We start from the raw sequence: 20,493 nt of genomic DNA on the forward strand, positions 1-20,493 counted from the left end.
AAGACCACTAATCCAATCTATCTGTAATTTTCTCTAAGCTTTATGTACATTATAATAGATTTGTAAATGGAGGTGAATTACTACAGTATACGTATATAATTTATGAGTAAAGTTTCTATGTTTTGTTCACTGCTACAATCCCTAGCATTAAGAATAATGCCTAGCAGACAACAAATAACTGTCGAATGTATCAATAAGTTACATAGGATGAAAGGAATAAAATTTAAAAATTCAGGAGACCCCTGAATTCCGTGACTTACACAGGCACCCTTTCAACTACAATACCCATCCATGACTTCTCCTTCCATCTGCTCTCCTTTGTCCCTGCCACCACCGATGCACACCCTAAGGGAAACATCTTGGAAAAGAGCTGAGAGACGATCATGAAAGCAGAAACCTGGATTAAGATCCATGTTTTCACTTTTCATAGCAATTTTCTTTTACGTTGTTACATTTTAGAAGACTTTACATAAAGATTCCATATCGAGTTTTTAGCCGACAAAAAATATTCACTGAAGGTATAAGAATTGCAATCATTGTGATGAGAATATTGAGGAGGCAGGATGAAACATGATCAGGAAGCAAAATGAAAAACTGATTATGTCAATAAATCTGGTTACATGCAAAAGTTTGATTTGTAGAATTAACTACTTAAAGTTTATTAGCGTCAATTAATACTGTATCAATTGTGTGTTTTAGGAATCTGTGTTCTAAAATATGTTTTTGAATATTTAAATGTGGGATGATTCTAAAGACTAAACTAAATTATTTCTAGCAAACTAAAGCTCCAACTTGTTAATGGGTCCCAACCGGAAGTCACCCATCAGAGGTATGCCTACAGCCATCTTGTTAGTTAAGTGGGACGTACACAGTGTCTTACACAACTTAGCTCTGAATCCAGCCAATCCCTTTCACTGAAATAGTCAATTAAAGTTTTTTAGTGACATAGAGTTTATTCACCATTCAAGTCAATTTTTACTCTTTATCAAATTAAACATTATTTCTCAGTTATTTGTAAATGTAGGGCAAAAGTAAATTGCTCTTATACAGTAAAATTTATTGAAATAGCTCAACCAATGAGAAAGAGAATACATTCTCATACTCATCGCCCAACTTTACATTAACATTTTACCTTGTTTTGGATTCTTAAGGGAAAAAAAATCACATACAGTTAAAGCCTCCTGTATATCTCTCTCCAATCTCATTTTATCCTTCCTCTATTCTAAATTAATGTAGCCTCTGTCTATCTACATTTTTATACCTTTACTACATATGTATCAATAACAGTAGTTTTGATGTATATAACTGGGACTACACTGTATCTATTCTATTTTTAAAATTTATTCAAAATGTTTGAAATAACTGAATTCTAGTTAATAAATGACACTAAATTGTTTAATGGTCAAATATATTGACGTCTGCAAATTGCTCTGCAATGCATCAACTGCCCATCATCTTGGAGTTCTGGAGGACTTTACCACCCCCACTGCCCCGTCCCTCGCCCCCCCACCCCCAAGAGGAACACACCACAATAAGATGCTGAATGCATAAGAAGGCATCAGTGGCAAGAATCCATTCCACGGGAAGATAATGAAGAACTCTACACTACCCATTTTCTCCATACTCTTCGTAAAGTCTTCACACACCTCAATGTGACGCTATTACTCCTGCACATATGTTCCAGGAACACCGTGCAGGAATGTTCCCAAACTGGAAATAATCTAATGTCATCAATGAGAGACAATAAATACATTCTGGGACAGACAGACAATGGAACACAAGGCTGCGATTAAAATTAAAACACATTTCGCAGAGTTGAACGAAAGAAGCCAAGTTACTACAGAATGTATACGGTGTGATTCCACTTACGTAAAGTTCAAAGGGGTAAAACTATAATAAAAAGGTTATCCCAAAAGCTAGGATTATAGTTATTTTTAAAGAGAAACACACATAAGCAGGAGTGGTCGCGCTCTATTTCTTAACCTAGGGTGCTGTGACATGGGTGAACACTTTATAATGACATTTAAACCACGTATGTTTTATGCGTTCTCCTAATGCCTACTTCAGTTTTAAAGAAAAAAGTATAATGAATTATCCCATTACAATAACTGAGCTTCCATTCAGCATTTTGATATGAAAAGTAAGATGTACATAAATGAAGAGTTATTGAATCAGTACCTCATTTTTAGAGTTTTATTATAAAATTTTTTAGTTTCACCGTTTATAGGACTGTTTACTGAAACAAAAAATAACCAAATTTAATTTAGATTTTTAAAATTATTAAAAAAAATTTTTAATTACACGAAGCTGTATGACCATTATATGACTGAGTTTCTATCATATCGATAATGAACTTGACACTTCACATCATATAAAGTCATACTGGCTCCTACTACCTTGAAGAACTTCTAATGTATAGGGTAGAAGACAGGTAAGGAGACATCCAGGAAAACACAAATTTTTAAAAGCAGAAAAGCTTTATAAGAAGCGGTTGCCTCTGGGCAGCAGGACTGAGAATGGGCACGGGTGGGAGGGGGAGGCTGCTTTTCCTTCTAGGCTCTTCTATTCTGTTAGAGCTTTTAAACAACGTACATACATCACTTTGATAACTATTTAACAAAAAATTTTTCGTCTTCATACCAACTCTAGAAGGCATCAGTAAATCGACCTGAGGCTACAAGCCATGGAGACAAGAAGGAGCTGATAATGCGCCACTCAGCAATTAAAGGGCAAATGAAAGAAGAGTTCTGCATTCCTACCAAAGGAAGAGAATGAAGTGGAAAGCTGAGGAAGACTTTCCTGATGATGAGGAAAGTGTTAATTCATATGTCTATAACTGGAAGAGAGGGAATCAAAACATTTCTGCACAGAAATTTGTACAACCAAAGCTCAGCTGAACAATCTCTCCCTCTCTGCCCACAAAGCAAATAGCGTGAATGACTTTTTCATAAACAGTGGAATGCCTAGACATTTGCAGTATATAGATCAACAGTCACTTTTACTATTGTATACAGACCATCAGACAAGACACAAAGTCAGAGGTGCCACAAAAAACTTCCTCTTTAATAAGTTTTTCACACTAATGGGAGAAAAAGGTTGCTCCAATTGCTGAAAACTGCTCTAATCATTTACGTTGACTCAGTGACATGACTAATTTAATTTCTACCATCTATATGAAGCAGCTCAAACAAAGAAGCAAAATACTCTGGTGGAAATACAACTGATGGAAGCAATAATTATTTTCAGACCATTCAACAGATGGGACTCATCTCTTCATCCCTCCAAGAGTCTGTGGACACCTACGTCCCATTAGATGAGATGTGACGTAAGGCGAAGCCTACAAATATGCAATCAGTGATGTAGTAAAATATCCAAAGAAACCTCGAATATCATAGCCAAGTATCACATGGAAAAAAATTACTCCCTCCTCCCCCCAGACTCAAACAATTATAAATAATGATAGGGTATTTACCAGGAGAGATTTTCAAAAACTATAAATGCTACCTTAAATCAGGAAGGGAATGTTTTTGTCCTAGAATCCCAAAGATAAGGGAACGGAGCGAGGCACCATAAAAGACCAAAGAGAACTACAAGAAAAAAAAACTAACCTTGGGAGAGGGATGGTTCACTGAGAGATAAAGAACAGGCTAATTACATTGGGGAAACAAAAATAATTAGTTTAATTACATTAATTATATATTGTGGTCAACATAGCAATGGTTTGGGAAGTGGGAGGGGGAAATGGAGAATTAGAGCCAGGGAAGGAGGGAGAGCCGCAGAGCTGAAAGACACAGCACGTGGACCATGGAAGAGAGAAAGGGGTAACTGGGGCAGAGGCGGGAGGCGAAATGAGTTCCCTGCTGATGATAAACTGCTGCAGCCACTTCCTCATTTACTAGGGGCCGTGGGCTTCGAAATGTCGTTGCTGCTCCAACACCCAAACACTAAAATGCTAAATAACTGATGCATCACTCTTCCTAACCCTGTAAACCCTTCTTCTTAAAGTGTGGCCTATATGTGACTCTATCACAATCGTCTAAGCCAGGGTACTTATTAAAAATGAAGATGGATAAGCCAAACCCCAGGCCTAATGAATCAGAATCTCTTGAGTTGAAGCCAGCTGACTGTTACACCAAAGACTGCAACTGTTGCTCTAAAATGTATACACCAGGTAGGTGTCTATTTTCTCTTTGAATGGTTACAATGTGTAGACACCAGAGATTAAGCTGAGGGCCATGTGCCTTTGAAAGATCTGTTCGCTTTCTACCTTTAGGAGGATCTGCCCAACTCAGTAGTCAAGGGGTTTAATGGAGCAAATAACAACTGCCTTCTCCTATGTGCTGGTACTTATAAAGGTTGGAAAAGACAGAGAAATAGAAGAAAACCTCTCTGATCTCAAAGAGCTTCTGTTCTTACTTGCAATGATGAAGACACTTGACCTAGGCAAATGCTATTCATTCTTCAATAGTCATAATTCCCAAAGAGCTACGAACTTTCCTGACTCTTTTAAGTCTCAGTCACCTTTCCTCCTGAGGCAGTATGAGCCTGAATTTAACTTCTCAGAGATTTGGTCCCACTCTTGACCTACTTCACTAAGCTCTGTTTTCCCCGCAAAAATCTAAGTCTGTGGACGGAGCCCATGTTTTCTAGCCTTCTGTACCCTGTCTGTTGCTTAGGACAATGATGACTACATTCTGGAGGACCCTGATATTCGACTGGGTTAGGAGACTCGGAAATTTAGATTCGACAGTTATAGGAAAAGCAATAATAATTTTTTTAAAAAATCCAAACTTCCAGACTTAAAGAAAGGCAGATCTAAAGTAAATTTCAACCACGCCAATAAAACACATCAAACGTTAATAGACAAAGATTTTGTATTCCCCAGAAGATTCTGAACATGCCTGGTATGTATAGTAAACTCTCAATGACGGGGAGAAGGTGTGACAAATGGAATGAGATCACCAATCACAGGATGGTTCAATTCAAGGTAAGTATTATGGTGGAGTCTAGAGGCCTCTAGATTCTGTCAACTCACATGCAAAGTTTTATATACACTCCCCATACATACACTTTAATAGTACAAGGCATCATATTAAACAGTAATTGCCCTCCTAAAAGAATATATGAGGTAAAATTAAAACAGAAATAAACCTGTTTTTGTACCTGGAAGTTCAAAGTAAATTCCCAACATCCTCTATTTTCATCTCCCCTAGGCCCAACTTAAACAAGGAATGTCACAACACTTCAACTATAAAATAATTCTAATAGCGAAAAAAGGGTGTTGTAGAAATTAGACAAATGTATTATCTTCTCTGATGTAAAAGAAAAACTAGTTTAAACACATTGTCAAAATCACTAGTTAATTCATTTGGTTGCACCTTCTCACCAGGCAACTTAATTAAGGTTTTATTTATTAAGATAATACGGACCATTTCAAACGAAACATCACTTGCCGGGGTGGATTAGCCCGAGCAGCTGCCATTAAAGCATTGCACAACCTTGATCAAGTCACAGGGCCTCTTTGGGCCACTGTTTCCTATCCGGTTGAAGCAGTTGGATAATAACCTTCAGTCTTTTTCAGCACTGAAGTTGTATAATTGTCATTTCTAAGTTTAATTCTGATGCCTCAGTTTAAACTTATCTTCGCCCTTCGGCAGAGCGGGACGGGGACTTCCTAGGAAGCCTCACCGGCCTCTGGCTTCCACGCTTTCCTTGTCCTCCCTTCTTAAAGCCCCATCTCACTCTTCTTCACATGAGAAACTGAAATATAGGACCAGTATGCATTTTATTTAAATTGCACCAGCATCTTAATTTTAAGAAACTCAATTATTCTACTTCTCTTAAATAAATAAAATCTTACTATTTGCTCCTTTCATGCCCCCTGATTTTCCTCTTGTGGGTCACCGGCTTTTAGGAAGACTCAAAAAAAATTTTAAGGCAAAAAGTTCCATTAGATTCTTCGCACAGACCGGACTAGAAGTAAACAGTCTCTGCGTACGCGAAGGCTGACTAAACCAGCAGTGCAAACACAGATGATAGCAAATGGCTCCGAGTAAAATGTCTGCTGTGCCTTTCTCATAAGACCACAAAGTGCATCTTTTAACATCAACAAGCCTTCCAAAAGATGGAGAAATGATAACTGACGGCCTTCTATCGTCCCTTACATCGGACAGGCCTTCAAGCACTTAGAAAGATAACAGCAAACTCCCAAAGAACTAGTTAAATATCATCAGTTGATAATAAATGACTCGGCAAGTTTTATTTCCAAAAACTTTTTCATAATCATTGCATATTCTAATTTTGCTTGCATTCACATTGTAGTTTCATACATAACTTTCCTAAGTAAAAACACTACGGTGTCTGGCTTCTCAGGGTACCTAGAACTTTACGGCACACCAGAACGTACCCTGGCCAAAATCTCATAATTTCAATAACAAATATTTCAGAAACAGACTGAACAATCTTTTCTTTCACAAAAGGTATTACTTTGTAAAATTCAAAACACGCAAATTTTAAGAACAGTAGCATAAAAGGAAGTCCGATACTACACTTTTTCTTTTTACACAAATTGAAATACATGTTGCCTTAGAAGCCAGTTATCCTGGAAAGGTTATTACTCAGAACAAGTTTCTAGTGCGAATTATAAAACTTTATTATTTTTTTCTAATAGTAAATCACTCACTCTAGTCTTTCTTCCTCTTTCTTCAACAGTCACCTTTACTTGTTATCTAAATGACCATACATTTTACTTAAACTTCTCTTTACTTAAACTGCTCTTAGTTTCCAAAATTAAATGTTTAGTAACACTTCATTCACTTAAGAAAAAGAAAAAAGAAAAGGACAGGATAGTCAGCGGGCAACACCTATGACTAAGCTGTCCCTAAACTTCCCCTTAACTAAAATGCCAAAACAAAACAACTGCTCCTGAATTTTTTTTTCTAAACACCCATATCACACATGAACAGTACAGTTTACTTAATGTAACTTCTGGCTGCACCCCCTGCCCCCACCAAGTACAATTTTTTTTTAATTAAAATTTGACCTAGTTTGTTCTGTGATAAAAAGAAAAATCTCCTTTGTTCTCAAGACATACAGAGGGGGAAAATAATCACACAAAACGTAAAAAAGGCTTTACCGAGAAGATCTAAAACTTTCCAGAATCTGAAATCTTTGTTCCCCCCAGTAGTTACGTGCGATCAGGCATGTGACTGGCTACACATTTTTTCAGAGTTAAAGAACACGTTCAGCCATGTTCTCCGACAGGTAAGAGCCACCCTCCGATCACCAGCTCAGGAAACAGCCAGGAGCAAACACCCAAAATCACAAGTTACCTTCAAATACTCTCATTCTCTTTAGATACTGTCCTTTGGGCTTGAAAATATAAAGCAATCCGGCAAGTTTTATGCTGTTAAAATGGCTCCTGTAGATTGGGGAAGTGGTGTCTGTGCTTCAGCTTATGAGTCATACATGAAACTAAGTGTTTCTAAGGGAGGCACGCCCATGTTGCTGTGGACCCAATTATTCTGCTGGGTCAAACATGCAAATCTACAGGTAAAAACCGGGGAGAGGTCTGGAAAAAAAGCGAGGCAGAGCCAAGGGGCAAGATCTACCTTGATTAAGCCATTACTCAGCTCAGGTTAACTACCACAATTCCGAGTAAACAATAAAACACAATCTGAATCTACAAGGAGGCAAAACTTAAAACTATGTTGCTTTAAAAAATAAAGTCTCAATTTTTAAAGTTATTTTAACATATCAAAGTAAATAAAATTATGAAAAAGTATGGGTGGGAACTGAAGGCAGACAGCAAACTTTCGGGGTTTTAATGTAACAATGAACTGGTGAGTCTAACCTGGCTACTCATTAACCCTTACATGAAAGGGTGTATTACTATGTAATCTGAAAAGTGAGCAAACTGCAATACCAGATAGAGATTTCTGAGTTCAATAAACAGATAATATCCACCAGAAAATTCAAAGTTCAGTGGAAAAATAAGTGTGAATTAATCTGGTTTGTAGACAAACAAAAACCAAAAAAAAAATCCCCAAACTCAGGGTTAGAAAAGAACTCAAGTCCAATGTAGCAAAATGATGTTAAATAGAACTGCAAGCTTGATAAAACCCTAATTTAAGCAATGAATGCAATTATGGTTCGTAGTTCTACTACTTCCAAGTGATAACCACAGTTTTCTTTACCTTTCAAACAAAATTTTCCACAAATAAAAGCCGACCATGTGCCAGGCCCCCTGCTAAGACTCTGCTGCTACCACACGTGGTGGCCTGAGGGGGCCAACCAAAGATGTGGCCAGTGAATTTTTGCTCTCTAAGCCACCGTACATCTGCGGAGGTGCCCAAGCAGCTGAAACACTACTACGACGACTTACCCTGCCCCCTGGGAGAATATCCATTCATTTATTCTAAGAGCTTCAACTGATCAAAATGCCTTGAAAGTATTCAGCACTTCCGAATGGTGCTTTTTATATGATGAAGTACAAAGTTGCTAGCTAACTTTCACCCTAAGATTTTACAAAAAGTAAATGAGATTTAGCAAGGTTTTCTCCCTTTGGCTAATTACTTGGAAGTAATTATTCTCCCTTATTAGGGGCTCAGCTGAGAGGACAAGCTGTCATTAACTTAAGACAGGAATTTTACTACATTGCTACAAAACCACGGACAGTGAACAGACATGCCACCCATTAAGAACCTATTTATTCCATCCCAAAGAACACTGCTTGATTCATCTTTTCATTAAAATAATCTCCATGGTCCAACAAATTATTAATTAAAACTTATGCTATAAAAAAAACACATGGCTTTTTCTACTATCGAATGTAATATTTAGTTTACTTTAGCTTATTTGCCCAGAGTGACTATTCAGAACCCAAACACCAAGAAAAAGGTCCTGTGAGCAGACGGTAGAGTTTCACTGGAAAACCCTTGTTTCTCAGAGTGGGGGCTTGTTTTAGATGATAGTAATTTGATTACCTTTTAGCTGATTAGAAAAAGAAATGATAAGGAGTGGAAGAGGGAATAAAGAATGGATGGTGTCAGAATCAACAAGAGCCAGAGCCGATAGGGAGAGATTTTTTTTAAAAACCTATAAAACTACAAATAAATATGATTTTAACAGTACTGGGATTTGGCACCAGCCTGAAAGGTCAATATAGTCTATATTCTCCTTAAGTGCATCACTAGTAAGTGCCTCGAAATCAGTGTTATTATGATGAAGGTTTTAAAAGACAAAGGGGAAGGGAGTTTTGGTCAGGATGGTGGGGCAGGTAAGTACTGCAACCCCCGCCCCCGCCCCCTGACCACATTAAAACTGCAACGGAATTACGAGAATCAGTCGACCTGAGAACGAGCTGACTAGCTGAACAGAACCGCCGTGACCGGGGATGTAAAGAGGAGGCGACGTCGGACTGGGCAGAAGGGCAGAGATGAGAAACAGGTCGGTCCCACAGCCACATGCGATGGCTGGGCATCGGGAGGTACACCTTGGCTGCAGAGGTCCCCCTGGAGAAGCAAGGGGCGCCAGCCCCACCCTGGGGCTCCCCAGCCCAGAGTTCCAGTGCCAAGAGGAGGCGTCCCCACAAAAACTGGCTGCGAAAATCAGGGGGGATTCCGGCCGTCTGGGTGAGACGGAAGGCGCTGGAACCGCAGACGCACCTGCTCCGGGCACTCGCCCTGGGCTCGGGAAGTGCCAGAGACGTGCGGGGGAGACCTGAGTCACGTGGCTCCGGGGCGAAGGCTGGATGGACAGCGGCCACCGTCCTCCTGCACAGCCTCGGTGGAAGCCACCTTTCCTGGGATGCGCCCGCCCCCTGCATGGCCAACTCTGAGCCCGCGGTGGCCTGGCGAGATCTGCTCGTTCCACCCAGGAGGCTCCCTGGACCCCGTCTCACCCAACTCCCAAACTCCCCGGTGGAAATCTGGTGGAAATTTCGGTGATTACTCGGCCACCAGCCCCGCCCCACATTCTCGACAGGAGAGTCTTCAGCAGCCATCAACAAGCCTTGGCTTGCAAACCTCGGGAGACACTCAGTGGTGGGCAACCAGCCCCGGCCCTCACTGCAGGGCTTCCTGAACAAATCTCGGAGGTCTGCAGGCGGCGGCGGGCAGCGGCTAGCCTCCGTGTGAGCTGAGACTTGCGAGGGGCCACCGGCTCAGCACTGGCAACAAATCTGAATCTGCTCTCTAACCTGGAAAACACCACTTGCCACATCCTGGTGACTCCCTGAAACTCCACCTCATCCAACCCTGGCACCCCCAAGGCTCATTCAGCTGCTGAGCCTTACGAAGCAGCCAGGAGGCAGCCTCAGGACTGGGGTGCCCTGGGACTTCTGCTGGCTGCCCCAGGCCCAATACTGGTGGCAGTCGGCCTCGAATTGCCGTGTGGCCCCTCACACACACCTCCAGGCCCAGCTCAGGCAGCGACCAACCCTGGATAGCTTTGTAGCTCCTTCCAGGTAACTCCGGGCTAGTCCCAAGCAGTGGCTGACCTTGGCCTACACGGGAGCCCCTCCCAAGGGGCCCCGGAACCAGCATACCCAGAGGCTGGCATCAGACCACAACAGCACGACCTGACTAGCCCCATACGCAGCACACTCAGAGTGGTCTCAGGAGGCACACGGACCCACTGGGGCAAACCCCACCCCTTGGGGTCAGCCGGAACACAGCAGCTCCTACGTTGTGGGCATAGCCAGTCCTCACGGCCAGTCAGCCTATGAGTCAAACCCACTCACTAATGGGACAAAAACAATCAAGTCTCAACTACAACAGGAAGGCACACGCAACCGCACAAGGGTCAAGGAGACTGTGCCACTGGGCCAGACGGGACGCCAACTACATAAGGCCACTGGCTAAGCCTGGGAGACCTAGCAGATCTACCCAATACATAGACATGAAAACAGAGAAGCAACCAAAACGAGAAAACAAAGAAATAAAATCAAAGAACAGGACAAAACTCCAAAAAAAAAAAAAAAAAAGAACTGAACAAGATGGAGGCAAGCAACCTACCAGATAAGAGTTCAAAACACTGGTTATAAAAATGCTCAATAAACTTAGGGGAAAAAGAGATGAGCTGAGTAAGAACTTCAGCAAAGACACAATAAGCATAAAAATGACATAAAACAAAAAATAACCAGTCAGGAATAAAGAATACAATAACTGAAATGCAGAATACACCAGAAGGAATCAACAGTAAACTGGATGAAGCAGAGGATCAAATCAGCGAGTTGGAGGACAAGATACTGGAAAACGCCCAATCGAAGCAGCAAACGAAAAAAGAATTTTAAAAAATGAGCGTAGTTTAAGGCAGCGGTCCCCAACCTTTCTGGCACCAGGGACCGGTGCTCCCTTGAGAGTCTAATGCCTGATGATGTGAGGCGGAGCTGAGGCGGTGATGCTAGTGCCGGGAGTGGCTGCGGATACAGATGGAGCTTCGCTTGCTCCCCCACGGCTCACCTCCTGCTGTGTGGCCCAGTTCTTAACAGGCCAAGGACTGGTACCGGTCCACGGCCCAGGAGATGGGGATCCCTAGTTTAAGGGACCTCTGGGACAACAGTAAGCATAAAAGCATTCACATCGCAGGAGTACCAGAAGGAAAAGAAAACAAGGGATTATGAACCTATTTGAGGAAATAATGACTGAAAACTTCACCTAGCCTGGTGAAGGAAATAGACTTACAAGTATAGGAAGAGCAGAGAGTCCCAAACAAGGTGAACCTAAACAGACCCACACCAAGACACATCATAATTAAAATGGCAAAAGTTAAAGGCAAAGAGAGAATCCTAAAAACAGCAAGAGAAAGGCAACTAATTACCTGCAAGGGAGCTCCCATAAGACTGTCAGCTGATTTCTCAACAGAAACTTTGTAGGCCAGAAAGGACTGGCAGGAAATATTCAAAGTGATGAAAAGCAAGGACCTACTACCAAGATTACTCTACCCATCAAGGCTATCAATTAAAATTGAAGATGAGATACCTTCTCAGACAGGAAAAAGCTAAAGGAATTTGCCACCACCAAGCCAGTATTATAAGAAATATAAATGGGACTTCTATACAAAGAAGGGGAGACAAAACATAAATAGGAATAATAAAATGGCAATAACTATGTGCCTATCAATAATTACTTTTAATTTAAATGGATTAAAGACACACAGACTGAAAGTAAAGGGATGGAAAAAGATCTATCATGCAAATGGAAGTGAAAAAATCTAGTATAGCAATACTTATATCAGACAAAATAGACTTTAAAACAAAGGCTATAATAAGAGACAAAGAAGGACATTACATAATAATAAAGGGATCAATCCAACAAGAGGACATAACCCTAGAAATATTTATGCACCCAACACAGAAGCAGCTAAATATATAAAGCAAATATTGACAAACAAAGACTAACAGTAATACAGTAATAATAGGATACTTTAACACCCTATTGACACTAATGGACAGACCTCCTAGAAAGAAAATCAACAAGGAAATAAGAGTCTTAAATGATACCCTAAGCCAGAAGGATTTAATTGATATTTTTAGACAGTTTCACCCCAAAGCATCAGAATACACATTCATCTCAAGTGCACACAGTACACTTTCCAAGCTAGACCACATTAGACCACGAAACAAGTCTTGGTATAATTTAAGAATACTGAAATCATTATCAAGCATCTTCTTCAACCACAATGGTATGAAACTAGAAATCAACTACAAGAAAAAAATGAAAAATATACAAACACATGGAGGCTAAATAACATGCTACTAAACAATGAATGCATTAACAATGAGATCAATGAAGCAATCAAAAGATATCTTGATACAAATTAAAATGAAACCACAATGACCCCAAATCTATGGGACACCAAGAAAGCAGTCCTAAGAGGGAAACTCGGAGCAATACAGGCCTACCTTCCAGAAACATGAAAAATCTCAAATAAATTACCTCATGTCACACATAAAGGAACTAGAGCAAGAACAGCAAACGAAGCCCAAAGTGAGTAGAAGAAAGGAAATAATAAACATCAAAGCAGAAATAAATGAAATAGAGCCTTAAAAAATGATACAAAAGATCAATGAAACCAAGAGCTGGTTCTTTGAGAAGATAAATCAGATTGCTAAACCTTTAACCAGACCCATCAAGAAAAAAAAAAAAAGAGGACCCAAATAAAACCAGAAATGACAGCTGACTCTATAGAAATACAAAAGAGTATCAGAAAATATAACAAGCAATAATATGCCAACAAATTGGACAATCTGGAAGAAATGGATACATTCCTAGAAACATACAATCTGCCAAGACTGAGTCAAGAACAGAAAGTCTAAACTACTGATTACTACTAATGAAATCAAATCAGTAATCAAAAACTTCCAAAAACAAAAGTCCTGGACCAGATAACTTCACAAGTGAATTTTACCAAACATTCAAATAAAAATTAACACCTATTCTTCTCAAACTCTTCCAGAAAATTCAAGAGAAGGTAAGACTCTCAATATTACCCTAATTCCAAAACCTGACAAAGACATCACGAAAAAAGAAAAAAGAAAATTATAGGTCGATATCCCTGATGCAAAAATCCTCAACAAAATATTAGCAAACCAAATTCAGCAATACATTAAAAAGATCATATACCATGATCAAGTTGAAATTACTCTTGAGATGCAAGGTTAGTTCAATATCTGAAAATCAATTAATGTGATATACCACATTAACAGACTGAAAGATAAAAATCATATGATCATACCAATAGATGTAGAAATAGTATTGGACAAATTCAGCACCCATTTATGATAAAAACTCACAGCAAAGTGGGAACAGAGAGAACATACCTCAACATAATGAAAATAACATGACAAACCTACAACCAACATCATCCTCAATAAGGAAAAGCCTAAAAACGTTTTCTTTAAGATAAGGAACAAGAAAGGGATGTCCACTTTCACCACTTTTGTTTAACATAGTATCAAAAGTCCTAGGCACAGCAATCATACAAGAAAAAGAAATAAAAAGCATCCAAATTGGGAAGGAAGAAGTAAAACTGTCATTATTTGTAGATGACATGATACTATATACAGAGAACCCTAAAGGTTCCACCCAAAAAAACTGTTAGAAAACATTAAGTTTGAGATGCTCATTAGCTATTCAAGTAGAGGTGCCAAACTGGATATATTTTGATGGAGATGAAAACAAAGTCCTAAGCCCAGGGTGGAGGTCTGGGCTAGATATATGAATCCGGGAGTCATTAACATATATATGACCTTAAAACTACAGATATAAAAGGTAACAATAACAGACTCTTAGAACACTCCAGAATCTAGCGTTAAGGGAGATGAGGTAGAACTAGCAAAGAAGGCAGAAAAGAACCAAGAAATGTAGCAGGAAAACAAGGCAAATGTGGTATTATCCTGGAATTCAGTGAAAGTATTTCCCGGAGGAGGGAATGAGCCCCTGTTCCAAATGGTGGCAGAGCAAATAAGATGAGGTCTGAGAAAAAAAAATGACAGCTGAATTTTGCAACATAAATGTCACTGTTGATATTGAAAGAAGAGTTTTTCATGGTGTGAAAGATGTTTTGTTTTTTTTTTTAAAAAAGAGCTGATTAGACAGATTTAATAAAGAATAAGAGGTGAGAAACTAAAGATGAAGTCAGTTTGCTGTGCAGGAAGGGGTCGTTGTTGTTTAAGAACAGCAGAGCCTTTTCTCCTGCCCGGAAGATTCCACTTAGTATTGCACTTAATTAGTGCAAGTCTGTGTCTAAGTCGATAAACTGGTAAACACCTGACGGCAAACTACTGTGGGATTTTAATTTCCTTTTTCATAAAATATTGGGAGAATCTAGAGATCTGGTAATGTTGAAGATCCATTTCAGTTCTGACCTTTTATGATTCTATAGTCCCTCCAAGACCTCTGAATAGTGTTTAAGGAATTGAGAACAAGTCACATTTACATTTTTTAAAAAAGTCTCTTCATCGGATTCTTATATTGTTATAGGAAGTAGAAAAATTGAAAGTAATAAAATTACCAGATATTCAGAATAACTTGAAAATCTATAAAACCCTCCAAAATTAAATTTAATTCAAAGTGCCATAGTTAAAAGGCAAAAAACAAAACAAAACAAAAAAAACCCCTCAAAACACACAACCACCACCACCAAAAAAAAAAAATCTAATATTCTAGAAACCTTATTTTATGGCGGTAGGACATTTTAGCAAATAGTCTTTAGCACAAGTCCATAAAAGTTCATCTTAAATATAGCAAAATGTTATGCGCTTAAAAAAAGAGACATCTTTTGCCCTTAGTAAAGTTTAAGATAATATAATAGAAGGCTAGGCTCTTATTTTAAACTGGCCTGATTTAGTCTATGTCTATTTTTTATGTGATGTTTATCATTTATGTATAAAACAAAGACCCTGTTTACAAGGAGATTAAGAAAAAGTTTAATATCATGTCTTTAATTCTCAAAAACGGATGCACTCAATGCTAATCCATAACTGAACGTGCGAAGATAATTTACGTGGCTTGACTTTTGCATTAGGACGGAATCACAGAATGATTAGCCCTGTTGACTAAAACCTAACAACATGAGAAAAAATTACTTTTGCTCTTTAATAAAAAGAAGAACCAACTATAAATAGATAAGTAGGAGAATTTTAAGATATGTTAAATAAATGAAAACTTCCACTCCTTTCAATTATACTGCTGGTCAAAACAGAGAATCCAAGAAAGTATGTATCAGCCACGTAGTTCAATGGTTAAAAGACCAGTTGGCTTTTGTGTGACCCGGGTTTGCGTCCCAAGTTCACTATCAACCAGTTGTGTGACCTAGAACTTGAAGCCTATGTTTTGACCTCTGAAAAAGGGATAATGATAATCCCTATTTCACACACAAAAAGATTCACTTAAATTGTTTTTTATGAGTGCCAACAGAATGTGTTTCAGATAGTTATCAAAAAAGAGGAGATAAACAAATATATTGGTAGAACGTCTATACACAGCAATAAAACAGAATGAACTACTGATAAATACAACTTGGGTGATTCAAGTGTAATAATGCTGAATGAAAGAGGCCAACGTCAAAAGGTTACGGACTGTAGGACTCCATTTAACCAACATTCTCGAAAAGACAAAACTATGATGAAGGAGAGCAGATCAGCGAACGCAGGGGTGTGGATTAGGGGGAGACTGTGACTATACAGAGGACACAGTGGGCTCCTGCTCTATATCCTGATTACGGTGGTGGCTCTGCACACTTACACGTGCATGAAAATTCACAGAAAATTCACTCAAAAAAGAGACAATTTTACCCTATGATAACTAAAAAAAATAACAGAATTTTTAAAATTTTCCGATACCTCCAAAACTCATTACTCCAGTCCACAGTCATGAGAAAAATATCAGGCAAAATCGTACTGAGGGACATTCTACAAAACAGCTGACCAAGGACTCTTCAAAGTGTCATGTTCAAAAAAGAAAAGGAAGTATCACAGATCCTGAGAGGATTAAGGAGACATGACAATTAAATGCCATGTGGTATATCCTGGGAGGATCCCGGAACAGAAAAGGGACATTAATGGAAAAACTATGAAAATCCTAATAAAGTCTATAGTATTGTACCAATGTTAATTTCTGTGTTTCGATCATTACACTGTGATTAAGTAAAATGTTAACATTAGTGGAAGCTGGATGAAGAATATACAGGAACTTTCTGCACTATTTATGTGATTCTTCTGTAAGTCTAGAATTATTTCAAAATAAGTTTTTTAAAAAATGCCAGAATCTTTAAGAAAAAGTAAAGCTTGCAATAATTTCATAAAGCAAAAATATATTTTTTTCTCTTTCAAAAATAAACCGATAAAATCCTGCATATTTTGATTACCTTAGTATAAGCTTGATTACCTAGTATAGGTGTTACCTACACTAAGATCATAAATGTTATCTGAATGGGACAAAACAGATTCTATAATAAATTATATGACTTATTAGCCATGCTCACTTCCACTGTATATGCCTACGACTAAAAAAATCTATCAACATTTGATTTCCCAATTCGAGAATGACGTCCTTTTTAAAAGAAATTTCTCACATTCTACCATGTAATATTCCTATTTTAAAAACCTTCAACAGCCTACCAGCATCTAGAGAATAAATTCTAATACAAGATATTTTTGCATCTTGGCTTGGTTTACCTAATTATAGCCTCTCTTGTGGCCACTCTATCTCCCAACACACACCCTACAAGCCAGCTCTGCTGAACTTCCTATTAGGTCAGAGCCAGTCCCAGTCTCTCTTTCCATGTTTGCGAGCCTTCCCCACCCAGTGAACCTCCTGCAAAGCCCTCCTCTCCTCTACTTAAAAGGAAGAACTGGTCTCTTCCTTCTTCATGCTCCCACACTATCTTGTAAATGATCTAACAGATCCGTAAGTCACGCTGTTTGCCCATTCATACCTACATGTATGCACTGCTACCACGTGCAAAGCACTCTGTCTGATAAGCTTTGGGGACTGAAAGCTGATTTCATTCAAACTCCTCCTGCCCACTCTACTGGAATATCTGGTGAAGAACACCGTATTTTTTTTTTCTGTCATTTGTTCACATGCCTCATTGGTCATTTATTTGAGCCTGATGGCATTCCTGACCCACGATAGTTGTTTTACAAGTATTTGTTGAATGAAAACATTTGGAAGTTCGACTACACATTGGCTCAATGATAAATCTGTTTTTCTTCCCTTCCACACAAACCAACCATTCTCAGGTCATTTCTGTAGAAGTCTAAATTACACAAAGTAAGGCCCCTTTCTCACTTCCCTGAATAGTCCAAATTACATGAACAGGCTGGCGAGGCTGGTCAGGGTGGGCACGGCCCTGCTGGGGGTCGGGCTCTGTTGGGGGGGTCGGGCCCAGGGCAGTAGAGGCTCTGCGTTTGTTGAGAGCAGCTTCTGGATTCATCCCAGTGTTTATACCTAAACATCTCGCTGTGCTAATAAACTAATAAAATTAGAGACAGAGAGGCAGAAAAGAAGAAAAATTCCCGCTAGGTTAGGACTGAGTATCCAATTTCCAGTCTTCTGTTCCTTTCAGGCTGTAATTTACACAGCCTCCTATTGATGCGACTTCCTTAATTAGAAGAAGGTAAAGGTTTCAGATAAAAAATAAGAAAAACAGACCAAAAAAAACTCAAATAAAACACTGAACCTACAGGCTCTTTTTATTCATGTCTCATAATACTTTACAGATGGAACAATTAGGAACCTCTTTGAATTCCTATTTTACTATCATCACGAAGGATATATTTTAGCTATGTTGAAAATGCTCTGCTGTTCTTCTTCCAGACTTGAAACTGTATTATTGGTACAAACGAAACTTCAAAACTTAAAAGTGTTTTAGATTTACAATCATTTTAGGAAATAATTTATTGCACATCTACAGTGCTCAAGTATTTTAACATTCTCAACTTTCCATCTCCAAGTCTGGCTCCTGAACTCCCGATTCTTCTATCCAACTTGACAACTCCATTCGAATGTCTGATGGCTTTCTCAAACATAACACAGCCCAACCTGAATTCCTGGTCTTTCCTCCAAAACCTACTCTACCCCCAGTTTTCTCCAGTCATCTTGGCGGTGCTTCAGTACTTCTAGCTGCTCAGACCAAAAACCTTGGCTTTTGACCCCTTTCTGTCATAGACCCATCTTCGATCAGTCAGCAAATCCTGCCGGTTCCATCCTCATAACACAACAGAACTCTGTACAACCACCCAGCTTCGCAGTTACTACCGCGCTGCAAGCCCCTGTCAGCCTTTACCTGCACCACGGCAGTCTAGTCATCTACGGGGCCTTCCTGCTTCTATTCTCCTCTCCCTACCATCTAGTCTCAAAGCAACAGCCAGAAGCTACCTATTTAAACAGATAAGTCAGGTCCTATCACTCTCCTGCTCCCAAACCTTCCTACTGCTCCTCTTTCCAAACAAAAATTAAAGTCTGCGCAACTGCTTACACAGATTGCAAAATCTTCCCCTGGCCCCAGCTCTGTGACTGTACTTACTAAATCTCACTTACTGCCTTCCTCTCGTCACAGTGACCTCTCCTTGTTCTCCCATGAACACATGGAGCATTCTCCCCACCCATAGGTCTTTGCACAGCCTGCTCTCACTACCCTGAAAAGCTTTTCTGTTAGATATTCAGGTAGCTAACGCCTTTCTTCCCGTGGCAAACTGCTGCATTAATTGCTACTCATTTGTCCATCCTCCCCTGTATGAAACATGACTTTGCCTCTTCTCCCATCAAGAGACCAAGTCTATGTCTCCGTCCCTAAATATGAGATTGGCCAAGCGATTTGCTTTGGCCAATGAAATAGCAAGCAAAACACAGGTAGGGGCTTGAAAAGTGTAGGATTACCTGCTGCTGGCTCCCTCTGGCAGCACTAGATGATGAGAGCCACCAGCCACGGGGATGAAGCCGCCTGAGATTATGTGACTAGCCCCAGCTGAGTCAGCTCCAATCTCAAGAATCACCCGGTCAACCAGCAGAATCATGAGGAATGACAATACAGAAGACAAACGTATTTGCTCAAAAAATATGACTTGCTCATTTAAAGCCAAGATTTAAAACAATTTTCCCCTCTGGAATCCTATGCCCTTTCTACAACATCCCAGACTTTTAAAACCTCGTAAATATTTTGAACTTTCGAATTTAGTTTGAACCACCTCAACGGACATTTCCCAAATTTCAGAATATTAAAATCAGCATGTCTGATCTGCTGCAGATGGAGAATTCAGAGAATTACAAGTTAGAGCAGTCAGTCCCAGGACGGACCAACCTCTCTGCCTCCGCTCCTGCTGCTCTTTCCCCACTCTCCTTTCCTCCCGTCCTTCAAGACTCTGCTAAAGTTCACCTTAAAGAAACGATACATAGGAAAAGTGAGGAAACCTTTAAGTAAAGATGTCCCTTACCAGACGATAACCTCAGGTAGCTGAATGTAGGACTAGAGAGCTTAAATAGGATATTTTTAAAGAGAGCTGATACCATCAAAAAAAGATATCTGATACTATATATAAACTTAGGTTATAATAAAAATGGTATTGATAAAAACATTAAATTCTATTTTGTGTAGAAAAAACAAAAATGAGAAAAACTGTTCATTAGACAGAATAAGCTAATGATTTCAACCACTGCGAATCATTTCTTTAAATCCCTCTATCACACCATTTCAATTAAATAGTTAAATCTAAAAGAAGTATCAGAAGAAAATACAACATTTTTATACTATATGGTAAGAAATGTCTTTCTGCGTACGACACAAACGGCAGAAAAAGATAAGGAAAAGGATGACATTTGACTACATAAAAAATTCAAAGCACCATAACCAAATCTAATGTGAAAGACAAACTAGGGGGAGACTAAGACAAAAAACAATCCCTATAAAAGGAGAATAAAAACAAAACCTAGTCCTGGGTTTGGCTGACACAGGCAAATACATTTGTTGAAACTCGGCAAACACTTTACA

At 39.2% G+C, this 20,493-nt stretch overlaps 1 protein-coding gene across 2 annotated transcripts in view; it reads right to left on the reverse strand.

The window, feature by feature from the left end:
- Positions 1-20,493, reverse strand: part of ELF1 (E74 like ETS transcription factor 1) — a 92,362-nt gene that overhangs the window by 62,409 nt on the left and 9,460 nt on the right. The window contains exon 1 of one of the 2 annotated variants that reach the window (XM_016158160.2): positions 7,332-10,962. The exons of the other annotated variant lie outside the window; for it this stretch is intronic. The gene's annotated coding sequence lies outside the window, so the exon portion shown is untranslated. Of the gene's footprint in view, positions 1-7,331; positions 10,963-20,493 lie in introns of those variants that run through there. 2 annotated transcript variants of the gene reach the window in all.

Source organism: Rousettus aegyptiacus, unplaced genomic scaffold, assembly GCF_014176215.1.
Source record: "Rousettus aegyptiacus isolate mRouAeg1 unplaced genomic scaffold, mRouAeg1.p scaffold_m13_p_11, whole genome shotgun sequence".
Taxonomy (NCBI): domain Eukaryota; kingdom Metazoa; phylum Chordata; class Mammalia; order Chiroptera; family Pteropodidae; genus Rousettus; species Rousettus aegyptiacus.